At 36.8% G+C, this 15813-nt stretch overlaps 1 protein-coding gene across 8 annotated transcripts in view; it reads left to right on the forward strand.

Moving 5' to 3' along the window:
- The window catches only part of LOC150103168 (zinc finger homeobox protein 3-like), a 127048-nt gene that overhangs the window by 66390 nt on the left and 44845 nt on the right, over positions 1 to 15813 (forward strand). Inside the window, exon 1 of one of the 8 annotated variants that reach the window (XM_090397493.1) lies at positions 7396 to 7516. The exons of 5 other annotated variants lie outside the window; for them this stretch is intronic. The gene's annotated coding sequence lies outside the window, so the exon portion shown is untranslated. Of the gene's footprint in view, positions 1 to 7395; positions 7517 to 8917; positions 8991 to 9713; positions 9838 to 15813 lie in introns of those variants that run through there. 2 more of the 8 variants (XM_090397496.1, XM_090397495.1) reach the window with 2 other exon arrangements.

Below are 15813 nucleotides of genomic sequence, written 5' to 3' on the forward strand. Positions count from 1 at the left end.
TGATAGCCGATCATATAATTTTTTTTTTCTCTTTCATATTTGTCGTTGTGATTATTATCGTTCTTAGGTGTATCCCAATATTTTCTCCTTTTCTAAGTTATTCAGAAGTTCATAGAAATTTTAAACTAGCTAACAACAGCGCTGTTGGTTTTTATTGTTCATAAACTTAAAATGGAATCGATTTTTTTTTTTTTTTTTTTGTATCTACGATGATTTTTCATTAATTTCACTGCGAGAAACAGAACATGAAATTGACTCTGGTAGTTTGAATGTTCATCTTTAGTCTTCGGCACCTTTTTGTTCCATGCTGCGAGCACGTGTCTTGAACACACTAAACCACGCTTTGCACTATGAATTCCAATACTTCATAATGTGAAAGATGGCTTTATTTTAATAAGTTTTTTTTTTTTTTTAATCTATTCCTGTTTGTTTTGATTCGGTCATTCAACCACTCTTTAATTTTCTTAAAGTGAGAAAATTATCGATACAAACTTGTGTGTTTTTTCATAAGTAGGCATCCTGACCATTAACGTAAGATTTTCCGATAGTAAAATCCTCGAAAAATAAACTAATCATAACTCATGAGCTTAAGTGGAAAACACTGATTTTTAATACGAACTCTGGATGCATATTTATGAACATACTATTACCATTATTTATTGCCCTAAACGTAATCTTTTATAATTTAAATTTAACGGCAAGCATTATAAAGATAAACAAAATCAGGTTGTCAGCAGTTAAGTATTTTATTTTTCAAATAATTTGACAATGGACGTTAATAGTAACAATGGATGCAAAATGTAGTTTCGAGTTGCCATGGCATTTTCTATTGTTGAGCTGTCTATTTGTCCGTATTCTTAGATGAACTAAATGATACTTTTTCTCCCTCTTGTTCCTGACAATTTTTTGTTTAGATTAAAATTACAATAACAGCTATTTTAAGGCTTCTAGAATGAAATAACTTCATTATATTACTTTTAAAAAATTGTCAGTTTTAAAAGCAGTGAGTCAAATATCTATTTTGACTTATATATAGGGGGGGGGGGGGGGAATTGAGAGTGGTTACCTTGGTGATGACCAGTGAAATTAATTCTTTTGCGGAGCTTCCTCTTTCTTAATAACCTAAGAACCTTTGTTTTTCTTTATGAAATTTTAAGAACAACAACAAAAAAAAAAAAGTTGCAAACGATGTCTGTTGAATAATTTACGATGTTGCAAATAATGAAGTGATCTGCGTATAGCTTAATGTAAATTAATTGTTCAAATAGTGGAGAAACTGTTGTGGGGATGCTGTGGAAAAGATTTGTATGAAAAACAACTTGTATTAATGACTGAGTATTGTCAACAACGCGTTTAAATTAGCGTCATTTGCATAATATAATCTGCATTTATGTTAATAGCAATCTAAAGTCTTGTCTAACTGCTAATTAATTCTGGTTGCTGTATATTTCTAGTATTAATGCGATTTATATTAATATAAAATTATTAACTGAAAGAGCTGTAAATATAGTGTATAGGAATGCATTACTGTGAACGGAGTGCAAAGCTGCAATTGAATGTATGGTTTTGATTCGATGCATTTGCTCGGCTGCGCTGCACATTATCTTCTGTGAGAGTGTTTGGACAAAGCTTAGGCAGGCAACACATTGCCTGTCTCTCTTTTCTCTCTCCGTATAGCGCGCGGGAGAGATTCGTCAGCTGCAAGCTAGCCCTCAGATTCATACTCTTCGCGTCTCTAATGGTACCGGTTACGGTACTAATTACACGCATAGGCGCGCGGGACTTCTTCACCCCTGGGTGGGCAAGCCCCTCCTGCCCCGAGCGGAACCATGATGCACTTTATCGGCAGACGAGAGTTTTTTCCATTCACCACTGCAGGGGTGGCGGTGTATCTCGAGAGGTAGGGATAGGAGGTTAGAATGGAAAAAAAAAAAAAAAAACTTGACAGCGTGTTGAAACGGACGACAACTGGGTAAGGCTTCCGTGGGCTATGAATACACAGACATACTCTCGATAGAGGGTACTGTTTCTACAGGTAGCATTTAGGTTTTGTGGGGAGGATAGACGCCTATGGTCTTTTTTTTTTTTTTTTTTTTTTGAAAAGGGTGCGGCGAAAGACGTGGGATAAAAATTAATAGCAGATGGTTGATCTGTTCTAAAATTAGAGGAATGAAATCTCAGGGAAAAAGCATTTGCACGTGTTTTTTTTTTTTTCTTTCTTCATATAGAAAAATAGTGTGAATTTGGGGTTCTGTGGGAAAACGAATAGTGCAGTGACACTAATTGAACTTTTAATTTTCCTTAAGTATGTCAAGAGTTGCACCGTTGACTTTTTCCAGCACTTATTTCCAATATTCTCAGCTCTTCTTAAAGAACTCATAGAAGCCAGATGTAACTCATTTAGAAATAGTAATGGAGTTTGGAAGCCCAGTTTCTCCCATTTCACTTTTGGCACCGTAATCTCTATCAGTTGAACTCTGTGAGGGGGGGGGGGGAGAAAGGAGGGATGCTTAAATACAAAATAGCCGATTTACAGTAAGGATGCGGGGGAGGGGATAAGCTTGCCACTGCTTCCGACAGACGGCGTTGTTGACGCTGCTTAATGTAGCATTTAGTCGACAAAAGCGGCAAGCTGGCTCCAGCAGTTGTTCAAACAGCGAAATGACCGTCGGTGCGACATAATTACCTTGTTTCAGCTGTAACAGCAGAACAAATGGTCTACTCCTTTACGGGTAGGAAGTTGCGGTGATTAGTTAGAACTCTTCCTCCCCCCCCCCCCCAACTCGTTTAGAAAAGTAGTTTTTTGTTTTCGAAATTGATATTGGCTAATGATTTTTGCTAACCAAATCCACTTTAGAATTGAACCCCTAAGTCACAAATATGATAGAAGCGGGAAAAGCAGTTCATTAAGTTGACACCTGTTCACTAATCTTGCATCCAGTTGGAATGATTGAAGCTCGTTCTTAGGTATTTGCAAAATCTACTGGAGTTGAATCACAAAAAAGTTAGTAAACGCCGCTGCAGTAGTCTGTCATCTTCCTACTGTCTATTGGGAACAGCTTAGCCCACTCTTAGCAACACCTCATTGTTCGGAAGTGTTATGAAGAGATCTTACTTCTCTTTTCCGTATTTTCTAGATTTTGGCTTTGGGAATTATAGTGGTTGTTTTTTAATTCATCATATGGTTGAAGATCCCCTCACGCTTTCAAAAATAAATGTATAAATTTTGCCATCATTATCAGCCAGTTTGGTTGGCCGAGTGGATTCGGTCTCTAAGAGGCTGTTGATTGTTCGTATCCCACCATGAACATTTGTGAATGCTTTTAGGTGATAGATGTCTCCACTGCGAGATCATTGCCTACCTATTAGAGGCTAAAGTACATTGAAAAACAGTTCAATTCTGTTTCTGGAGCTAGGAGTTCTCTTAGCCCACTCACTATAGGTTTACAGCTTTCGTGGGTAGCATTTACATTTAAAAATTCACTGTTGGGCGTCTCCCTTATTACTAACATGACACTAAATATATTTGCTGTAATATAGAATTTAGTTTGATGCTTCGTTTAAATATATTGTTAAGAAAAAGAAAACTAGTCTCCTTGAAGATTTCAAACATCTTTCAACCATTAATAAATTCCCACATTTTATAGACGAAATCGTCATTAGATTTTAGAGTCTTGGCGTTAAGATTACAACCAAATGTTAGCTTATTTCAAGCTGGAAATACTATAAAGGCGATCATCAGATTTGCTGCACTCTGAATATTACTCTGCCACCATTTTCCCGAATATTTATATCACGTATAAATATTTATTTTTTTCTTAAAGGGCAATAACAGTTGAATATCACAAATTCATCCAATCCTGTTAGGCTTTCTGAACTCTTCTTAAACACTCATGCTAGAGAAAAACGTTGGCGATACCTACTACATCCGGGTATTATCGTGATTCAGATACATCTTGCTGTGACAGCTGTATATACATTTCAAAAGTTTTTAACAGCAACAATGTTCTAGTCCTAGAAAACCCTATGGATTCGTTTATCCCACGATCGCAATCATTAGATAGTTTCCTTTATTGAAAGCCGTGAACATATCCCAGGATTTCCCTTTAGGATTATAACAAACTTGTAGCTTATTCTAGCAGACATATCAGATCTTTATCATATGTTAACATGTGATGTTACGACATTTTGTAGATTTTTCCTCTTAGTATTCCTGACACGTGATCAAGAGCAGATTCTCTCTAGATCTGCAGTTTCTCTTAGATAGATAAAGGGCAGTAATTGTTGACATTTTGGAATCTATGGGCTGTGAAATCTACAACAGCGTATAGTTCGCTTAGTCTGTCAAATTATTAAATACATTCTGATGGTATTAAATAATGACACTTCTTATAAATAAGATTTAGCATCACTAAGTAGGAGAGTAGAAGGAAGTAACATGCTAACTACGTGTGTAGCCTATTATATTGCTTTCTCAGAGAGCCATTAACCTTACTTTTAAGTCCAAATCTCTATGTATAATCCCGATAATATCGTGGCTCTGTTTATTGTCGTAACCTCTTCCTCCTCAAGGGAATATGAGATTTGATCAAACTGTCTTCTAGGTCATCTCAACGTATTAATTAAAGATTTTTCAGTAACTATGCATGTAACTATTTGCAATCTAGCAGAATTTATTCTCTATCCTGTCTCTGGTTTGTCCTTGGTTTGGTTTCGTTTTTAGTTACAGAAATGCACGTAACCAATCATCAGTTTGCTAATCTAGAAGTAGTCTTAAGGAAGTAAGTGATTTTAGAGTTGTTCGTTCAGATGCCTATAAATATAAGAGAAAGGACCTCGGGGGGGGGGGGGAGCATTCCAAAATTACTACTGATTCAGTTCAGAATTGTTCAAAGTAGTTGCAATCTGTAGTTGGAAGAATAGCTTCATGGGAAAAATCCACCAAGGTCTTTCGCACTCAGTTGTATTTGAGAAGTGGTTTAATTTTCACCGGAATTTAGTACATTTTCTTTAATAGTGCCATTCGCATGACCCAACTTCGACCATCAGTAAGATATGGTCATTAATTCAGTGACAAATATTGTCGGAATCTGATTCGTTCCAAGTTTCGAAGCTTTTCTAGGTCTGTGTAAAAGTCATTTGGTTTGTACTCATTCCTAAGATAGTGTTTTCATAGTTTGGTCAGTTTACAGAATTGTTTTCTTGGATTTATGCATTTAACTCTTTACTTCACCATTCAGTTGTAGAAATTCAAAAATCCCTATTTTTTTACGCATTTTTCATTTTAAGATTTCGGTCACCAAGACCTGTCGAAGAAGGTAAAAATTACGATAGTTGAAAAATAATAAAAAAAATATATATTTGTACTGAATGAAGCAAAAAGAAAATGCATAGAAGAGGTTGATGTATCATTTGTTATCTTTTGTTAGGTTAGTTCTGCTTGTTTATCTCTTGAATAAACGATAAATACTAGTTTATCGGAAAAAATGGTTGTTAGACTCCAAGTAGGCGAGCTTTATCTATTATCAGTAAGTACGAATGATTTTAATGAACTTTATTTAAAGTTTTTTTTGACCCAGGTTAATCGCACAACGTTCTGATCTGGCCGAGTCATAAACAGATTGCTATGTAAGTTCTGTAATCATCGCGTGCCTTGATGTCTGGGTACCTGCACATTTTTCTACAGTAAACAAAAGTACCGAAGGCCAAGTTTTAACAATGATCAATAACCTTAGCATTTAAAAAAAAAAAAAAAAATCCCGGCATGCACTTCGAAATTGGAATAACTTTTGAAAAGTTTCTTGAATAAAAAGAAGAAAAATCGGTAACCATTTCAGTAATTTCTCTTCAATCTCCCCATCCCCCTCCCGCACCCTTAAAGCATTGTATTTTTAATAGTGCATACGAAATACTGTACATTAGCGGTCAAGTATGAATATTGTAGTTGGTCGTTTGGAGTCTTTCCAAATGACAAAGTAGAGTTATAAGTCAGTTAATTGATATCTTGCATGACTCATTGGTACATGACGGGAAAGATATTGGAAAAGGCTAATACCGAGAACTGACTTCTAGTTCAATAAGCTGGATTATTGAACTTTATGTAGATCGAAATCATTCCATTATTGAAATTAATACACTAAACTTAACCAGTATTTAGGTAGTAAAAGATTTAAAGCCTTCTAGTTCCATGCGCTCTTTAATTAGGCATAGTTAATTTCTTATTTTAATGCCAATGGAAGAAATCGAACAAAACGTATCTAATCTCAGTTAACCATTGAATTTCAAACTACCCTTCATCACGCACCACTATTTCGATAATTTTATCTACTCGTTTATAATTCTTCTGCCCCCATTAATCATAGAAAAACATCAAAATATGTCGATCTGCAGGCGTCAATAGTACTTCATCTAATACTGTGTATGTGTGTTAGCTTCCACGTACTTAAATAATTCACCTTACTGAAGTACTCTAGTAGTGCCGTAGTTGAATCGGGATTTGGTAAACCCCTCCGTCTTTTGGTAAACCCCCCCCCCCACTCGCTATGTACGTTTTGAAAACAATTTGGAAAGACTGATTAGCTGAATCCTTAATGAATTTTATAGGATTTTAGATGAGTTTGATATGTAGAACTGGTTTATTTGGGAAGTTTTCAGAAATCATTAGGAGAATTAATGGAGATAGAGCGATGTTTAAAGTAATCTTATGGAACGTGCACAGCCTCGTGTTTGTATTTTATTAATAACGTTGAAAGGCTTTGGCTGGTATAGATGGGCGGGTTTGCTACTAGTAAAAGTCATTCGAATAACTATTTAACGATTTCTTTTGCAATAATAAAAAAAAAATGGGGGGGGGGACTTAATGTTTTCTCTGTGTGCACACGAACAAATGTATGCCTTTTGAATATCTATTAAGGGAAGACATTTTAGAATTTTATTTACATTATAGTGCTGTAGTGATTGGAAAAATCTCTTTTAGAGAATGTTTTTTTTTTTCTTCTCTTTAAATTTCATATTTATAAATGTTTAATTAATGCTTATTTGGCTTAATGAATTATCTTTCGAATTGAGCGCCCGGCATCGAAAAAAAAAAAAGAAAGAAATTAAGCGGGTTTATTTTATCCTTTTTTTTTTATATATATATTTAAATAGTTGCAATATCGATCCTCACAATGAGAAAATGAAATGAACTGTATTTAAAATCATTTGAAGTCTGGCGAATCATTGTTGCCGTTTGAGAGCGACAATGCGTGCGAACGTGGCACGCTTTTAAGCTTCGCTCATAACAAACTTAGGTTATATTCGTGTGTGTTAAGTGGGCATTATGCGATCTGGGAATGTTTCAATTAAATGATGGAATAAAACGGAACCTACTTCTTATGTTTTGGAAAGTGATCACGAATATTAAATTGCCTTTTTTTTTTAATTAAAAAGTTCCCAAGTTACCAACGTTTATCAGGTTGAAAGTGCATTTAATTATAGAAAAAAAAAAATTCTTGTTCGCATCGGAATATTTTGGGTAAGTTACTGTGTCAGTATTTGATTAAAAAAAAGAAGTTTTGGAATCTGTATTTTGGCCAAAGATCGTAATCAAATTTCTTTATTTATTTTTATTAATCTTATAAAGATTTTTTTTTTCCATCGTGAGTTTCTTTGTCATTAGAAAAACGAATGGGGGAGGAATGGATTAAGTGACGAACTTACCCAATACTTCTAGCTCCCGCGCGCGCGCGCACACACACACGTACAGTCGGTAAGATCCAGTACTGATTGACTTGAGCTAAAATAACTGCGTCGCGGAAGAAATTGAGCAAACGATAAAGATCCCAAGGGAGGGTTAGCTAGCCTTGATAAGGTGCTAAGGCCTGTGCAGTGTAAACTTCCTTTGCCTTGTCAGGTCTGGCGCTTGTACTTTGCCACCCTTCTTTGTGCTAGGCAGATAGATCTTAATGCTCTCGGAGTTACAATTAACGGCTGACATAGAACAGAGCGGCCGGGAGTGCCAACGGTGACTTTATGTTGATCTGAGTAATTCTCCTCCCCCCCCCCCCCCAATCACCCCTTAAAGGTTTACTGACAAAGAAGGGACAGAAGAAATTTTTATTTGGAATGTGTGGGGGAGGGGGCGTATCTGTTCGCAGTTTGATTGGTTTTGTCTTAATGTATTATTGGAAAGAAAGATTGCGGGAGTTGCTATCTTTCACGTCTTTTCTTTTCGTTTAATTTTTAAAGGTTGATTTTTTTTTCTTCTCCCTCGCATATTTAATCAACTTGTGGAATTGAATATCAAACCATTCTCGCTTTGTGACTTTTGAACTTTTATTTACGTGAAGGGAGAAATTTAGGGATCTTTTGAAGCATCATTTACCTTTCCCCTTATCTCAGCTAAACGGTCTATTTTACCTAATAGGACTAAGTTCATCTTAAAAATCTGAAACTTTTTTTTTTCGATCGTTTTCATCCCTTCTTGGCGTTTTCAAAATTGCTTATTTTCTGCCATATTAGTAATGGACTTAGTTTTTAATTTGTTGCATTTACGGAAAAAATTGCATTTAAGAACAGTAATGGAATATTGATTTTTTGTGTAACTACAAACAGACATGTTTTACCTTCCTTCCTAACACTTGCTGCTGCTGCTGTACACAAAAGACTGCTATCGCGCGCGGTTGTGTGTGTGTGTGACGTCACACTTTATTGTTGCAGCAACGTGCTATATTGTTATCGTTTAGAATTCGATCAAGGCATTATTTTTGCAACACAGCTGAGTTGGACGTGGCGTTATTCGTGCGCACTTTTTTTTTTTTTTTTAATGAAAGCAATTGGTAATAATATATCTGGTTGGGTGTTTATATGGTTGTTCGCTCTAAACATTACGAGTTGTGCGCGGAGTTTGAACAACATATCGTGCTTCCATTTCGCTTTAAATTCCAAGTTTGATGTTTACTTCAATTGTTTTTCTATAGAAGTATCATATATTAGAAAATAATAACGAAGTGGGTTGCGTATTTCGAATTTAAATATTATTTTCTTATACTGTACAACCAACTGATTCATATCTTAATTTTGAAAATAAACCGCTTTGATTTATACTTTGGAGTGGTTGTATAGGATTTAATTACACCTTAAATGTCTGTCATATCACCCGCTCTTCTCATATCTACTAAACTTCAGATTACATACCTTCAATACTCATAGTCAACGTTCCACAGCCTCCTGAAATCATTTTTGTTAACTGCCTCTGCACCCTCTCCAAACTATCTTCACACTCGAAATCTTGGTGATTCTGATCAGTGCCTTATCCAGCGGAACCGCTGTCGTTTTATCTCTGCTGATCAACGTCCGTCTTAGCATTGCAGCAATCCTCTTGAGTGATCTTTTTAACATCTTTGTAATACGTCCCTTGAATTTCAACTTTCTCTCCACCATCACCTCTAAATCTTACACCTCTTCCACTTGTTCCAGACAGATTGTTCAAATACAGAGTATGTAGCCTTCCATTTGTCGATCACAAAGTTTAAAACTTTACACTTAGCGACATTAAACTGATATCTAGTAATTTGCTCGTCTTTCTGGCTTATTTAGATCCTCCTGAACAGGAGGATCTCAATAAGAAGTGCTATCCGCTTAGCTAATCAGGATGGCTAACTTATAAGCCGAGTTTTGTATACAATGGAAATAAATCCAGTTTGAGATGTCGCGCGGAAAACAGTTTGGAAATAGAAAACATAACATCGTTCATAAACACAAGAAGAAAAAAACCATAATACGGTTGTGATTTTTATTAAAAAAAAAACATAATCGATTGTGCCTAGTATGCTTGTCATTAAGTGAGAAACACAGGTAAGTAGACTTCTCTCCAACACTGCTAATATTCTGTGGGTCTTTTTTTTAAAAAGATCTTGTTTGTAAAGTATTCCTGGAATAAAAGGTAAGTATCTTTCTAAAACATTTTTGGCATCTAATTTAAAACGTCGTCTACCATTTTGCGTGCACTGAGCAGTTTTTTTTTTTTTTTTAGGAAGCACATTAAATTTTTAAAAAATGGGGTTAATATCTAACACATAGAGAATAATCAACCAAAGATGCTAAAGGAATAGAATGACTTTTTGATTCTTCAATGTTCTCATTTCCGAAGTGACTAAGACTTTGCCGAGAATACATTGTCTATCTATTCACCAGTCATTTTTGTTCTTGCAGTTAAAAAAAAAAAATAAAATAAAATAATATAAAACGCATACTAATAGAATGTTTTGAAGTTGTATATTTGAAGCCTTAAGTGTTCCAAAGATGAAAAGGTAACTCGCAATAAATAGTGAAGAGAATTTCCTGATATCTGGAATCTACTTTTTCATATGAAGAGATTATCTTCATACATTTATGAAACAGTTGATTAAAGCTGAAATAGAATTAACACAAACACGCATTGAACAGTTGGAATTAAACACGTATTTGAAAGAAAAATACAGTTCGTAGTTACGAGTGTTTGAATGACTTTGTTCTATGATGGTTTGATTTAGGTTTAAACCCCTCACTTCATATGAAGGTATTTTTAGGCCAGATTTTTCAATATACTCCGGCCGGGTTAAAATTGTTAGTGGACCGTAAGGTGCACGGCACTGTTAGACTAATTGGAAGTCTGAACTGTTATTAATGTATCCTGGTAAGCAGAGATATAAGATCTGACAATATAATTTGAACAAAAATTGTTGATAGGAAGTTTATACGCTAAATTCTATACATCCCTGTCTCGAGGGTGCATATCAGGAATATGATGATGAATATCCTTTGAGCTAACTTGTTTGGACGTTTAGCATGGGCTGATTGATGAACATCTCTCCTGGAATCATTTCTTCAGAGACTCCTCATCAGACAGAAGTTATTAAAATACTCAACAGTGAGTTTCCGTAAGAAACGATTGCAGATAATCTTTCTTATATATCAAAAAGAGGTACGAAATCTCGAGTTTGACCTGGGAGAACTTAGCGTTAATCGAATTCAGTGTTTAAATTTCTCTTTCCGATTTATCTTTCTGTGTCAAAATAAAGTTAGGGATGGTAACGAAAGAAGAAATAATGCACATAAGAAGAATAAAACTGCTTGGCTTTATCCTTGTCTTGGACTGCGTAGGCCGAACAAACGACTATAATGGCCAAAGAATTGTGTGAGGACAGCAAGACTTTGGTGTCCGTGGTCCATTGCTGACAAAATTCGATTAACAAGCTCCAACAACGACCACATTATTGGATTAGTGATCATTAACACACCAATGTTAAGCAGTCGAATTGCATCTCCTAGCGCCGCTGTGTCCAGTAGATTATCTACTGCTCGTGCTACTTGCCGACCCTCCCTCCTCCCTACTTTGGATGCGGTAGCTTCTATTTAGAAAGAAGCTAACTTTTTGTGTGTTTTATTCCACCGAGAAAATTAACCCTAAATCTGATTTACCCAAAATTTAGTTAGCTCACCATAATTCCGCAGATTGTACGAGTTTTGAGGGGGATTTTTTTTCCCCTTAGAAACTTGGAAACTATTTGCGATTGACCTTTTCGTTTTTACAAGTGAGCTTTATGTAATTACCGATAGTTGGAATGTGGGCGAGCAGAGAGAGAGAGAGAAATTATCGATCTCGTGTGATCTATTAAGCAGTGGAAGAAGCTCAGAGAACGATTTGTAGGAATTTGGGTTTTAAAGAAAATCAGGTTGGCGTATTAAATTAATCACAGAGTTGGAATTAAGTAATTTTAGTAAAACGTATCGTCATCATCGAAAACTTCTTAAAGAATTTTTTTACCCCCTCTCTGTAGTTCTTAAAGGTCTATAAAAAATTAATATTAGTAATGTAATGTAAATTCATAGCCTAGATTGTCTCTCTGAAATTTGGAACTGTTCTTACGAAAATGTGCTCATTTATAAAAGCCTAAGGTTCCCTTACTCGATGCTATTGGTATTAGGGTACAATTTTTGTTCTCCTAGATATATTTAGATATTTTTAAATCATTGGAAGTGTTACGATATTGTACAAATGGATCCTTATTAAGATAATGGCGCTTGAGAAAATCCTGCCATGTACTTTTTATGACATCTTTTCCAATCATTCATTTACATTGTGAAAATACACGAAACAAAATATAGTTCAATTAACGACGCTTGTATTTGCTTTAGCATGTGAGTTTCAAGAAATTCCTATATTGACTAACTCCCCTCCATCTTCCTTCTAGTAACTTTCCAATCTCGGAACAAAACGCTCGAAGTATGACACCGATTTCAACACCATATTTCATTAACCTTAGAAAAGCGTAATAGGGGACACTAAGACATTCGTAGTTGAAATTTGATCGGAAATTGCGTTACGTTCGTTTTGTCTTCTTCCTTCTCATCCTTCAGATGACGGGGTGAGTCCCCCTATGACAAATCTTTGCCATGTGGTTCTCTCTGGCCATCTCCCTCTTTCCGAATCTCGATAATTGTGACCTTTCCTTCAAAGACTGTAGCCAGAACTTAGAACTGATCTGTTCTAAGGTGGAAGAAGACCACTGATCATTGTCTTCCTCCAACGATTCCATTCAAGGAATTGGGTAATCTCAGAGAGGACATTCTCTGGAGATCTTAATTCTGAGTTAAAAATGCTAAAACTCAGAAGAAAGTGGCTTGGGCACAGAACGTATTAGGACAATGCCTTCCGGTTAAGTCGTCACTTCTGTGCTTGTTTGAATGTTTCAAACTGTTCTGGTCGATATTTTCATCATTCTCACGCCAATATTTCATCACATTTTAACGCTCGCTATATCTGTTTCTTTTAGGTCAGTTGTTTTTGCTATAAGAGGCGGAGCTTTCTCTCGAAGTGGTGGGGGGACAGACATGCCTCCGACCTTTCGTCCGTCAGAATACTGCGAAACACACCCACATGCGCTGAGGAAAAGTGTAGTACAGATGTATGCAGGTGGGGGTGGAGGCGAAGGACTGACAAGACCTCCTTTTTCTCTCCACCCCCCCCCGTCTTCTCCCTCACTCCCAGTACCTATCTGCCTCGGGCCACTCACTTGTATACGAGATAAGAAAATGGCACAAAGACTTGGACATCTTGGAAGATTTGTTTGACTTCAAATGAGATGAATGAGCGAGAAACAGATTACGGGAAGTTTGGGAGTACTTGTGGGGCTTAGATTGTTTACCAGGAAAAGCTATTGAGAAATAATTGGGAGTTTTATCCCCCCCCCCCTTCCCACCACATTTTGTTATCGCAACTAAAATTTCAGTTTAGTGGTGGTTTGAGTTAGAAGGCTTCTTGCTTTGGCATCATTTCTCTGAAATGAATCCTCCATTTAAATTTGACTGCTTTAGTTTTGATAGTAAAATGATAGCATTGACTCGGATGATTACTTATGGCTAAGGAGAGCAATGTCTTGTTATTGTATGCGAAACCATTACCAAGACAACTGTTGTAGCCGGAGGTCACCATTGCTCCTAAGTCGTATGTGATGGTCCCATTCAATTTCTTTGCGATTACTTTAGTGGTAGTTGGTTGAATACCCACGTGTGTTTGGATGGGTGGAATGTGATGTTAAAATGAGCATCTAGAAAATGTTAATTTCAATAATATTTGTCACGTGACAATCGGTCACAAGGGAGCGTTATTTATGAACAGAGTATTGTTGATGGTTGCTGCAATTATAAACGTAAAACATTTTACTGCCTGTAGTTTTCGGGTTTCTATTGAATCGGATCATAACGACTGAAGATTTTTGTATCCCCCATCTGTGCGAAGCCCGGTACATTCAATTACTGTTAACTGTTATTCTCTACGGTGCACGCCTATCGAAACGACACAACAACACCTTCCTTTTACGAACTAGCATCGCCTAGGCAACACCACCCAAAATGTGAATATAGACGTCACTATATATTGAAGTATTGAAAGAGACTTAACACATACAAAAATCTTTATTAAGCTTCTTTTCCCTCCACCAATTGATTCGTTCTTTGAAAAAGAACTCGCCCGCCTTTCCCTTTCACAAAATTATCCCCTGACAAACTGTTGCGTTCTTTGTTCGCATTTTCTTTTGTCATCCGGACTCTTCAAGAGCGACAAAATAACTTGCATTAATATCTAAGTAGGCGCAAAATAAGTTATTTGAATTATATAGTCTTAGAGCTTTTGTTAGTTAATGGAAAGATTTGGAGAACCCCGTCATTTGTGCTCCTAAAAGTATGAACTACATTAAATTAAGTGCGCGGATACATATGGAGAATGCTATGTGAAGCTCAGGTGCTTGATTGCTGGGTTGTATTCAGAACATCAACAGAATTGGAATTGTGGCCTTTGTTTCTCTTGCGTTAGTGTAACATCTAAATATTACAGATGACGCATTTTTTTAAAGCCTGTAGGTCTCTTATTAAACTATTCGCCTTTATTTCAATTATTTTCTGGTTACTAATTTATAACATTCAACGTTTTTTAGGGTAATAAACTTTGATTCAACACTCCGTTTTAATTCCTAAGGCTACTTTCAATGCTTCTTAGTATGCTATTAGAAACGTGATAGGTCGATGAAAGCTTGACAGTCAGTTGAGGATTTGGAGAGACAGATGGATGATTCTCCTGCAAGACTTAGCTTTGATGCCATAAAGAAGACGGGGTTACGCTTGGTAAGTTTTAGCCCGAGCTCAGACACCAGAAATTTTCCACATAACGCAAAAGCTTGACGTGTACAGCTGTGCGGTCACTTTGAAATACGCCTCCCTCCCTAACCACCCCACAACTCTTCAAGAATAGTGCATACACATACAGATGCACGCACCGTCTCGTTGCTGCAATATTCTCATGGATTTTTGGCTCCGGTGAAGGTGACAAAGGTTGGGAGAGAGAGAGATCGGCTAGTAGACCTCGGCGGTATCGAGAAAATGCGACCAAAAAGATGACCCTCTGCTTTACAACTGAAGCATTGCTGGTTGGCGACAGTTGACCTACCTAAAAGAAAAATCAAGGGAATCAAATTTACAAGCGCGAGCGAATAGCGTCATCAAAAGTAACAAGAAAAGCATCTTCATTCTAAGTAGAAAAATGCTCTGAGCACTCCAGAAGAACATAGTAAGGGGATTAAAAGTGGCCTCCCCTTATGGGTGGTCAGTCTATTTATTAGCCAGTTATTAATAGTGGTGAATTCATAATTTCGTAGGCATGGTAAATTATCATCTTGCCTGAATGATGGCATTGTTTCGATGGAGCCAGTGGTTATATAATACTTGATGATAATCGAAATTGCAATTAACCATGCGAAGCTGCTCCAGTCTCCATCACAGATTCGTTCCTGAAGACAGTGGGTCGATCTTGGACACTCATCTGTGATTCAAACATTTTTGCTGCCCGTCACATAACTGCATTGTGATTTTAATAATACCATTGGTTCCTCTCTCCCGAGAATTCTGTTTTCGCACGTCGTGGCCGAAGGATGCTTTTCTGGAGCTGAGATAATCGTCATCCTTGTTCTCAAATGTTTCGTCGAAAAACATTGATCGCCAGAGGTCGCTGAACGATGCATTTCTTTTGCTGCGAAGTCAGATTGAACGTTATTTCACAAGATTCCATGCAGACTCTCCTTGAAAAAGGCCCCCTTAGTCTACTGTGGTTCTAGGAAATCCATTCCATGTAGGGGAGTTCAAGTAGCAAGTCCGCATTACGTGGACGGCCCCCTAGGTGGGGGAGCAACGTCACGCTGCAGTGTTAGGCGACGGTAAATCCCCAGTAACAGCATTACCTGGGCAACAGGATGACACGGCTGCTGGCGTTGGTTGTCATTGCTGTGCTCGGCTCCTGAA

This window comes from Typopeltis vanoorti, chromosome 9 (assembly GCF_054136105.1).
Source record: "Typopeltis vanoorti isolate ZY-2024b chromosome 9, IOZ_Tvanoo_1.0, whole genome shotgun sequence".
NCBI classification, from domain to species: domain Eukaryota; kingdom Metazoa; phylum Arthropoda; class Arachnida; order Uropygi; family Thelyphonidae; genus Typopeltis; species Typopeltis vanoorti.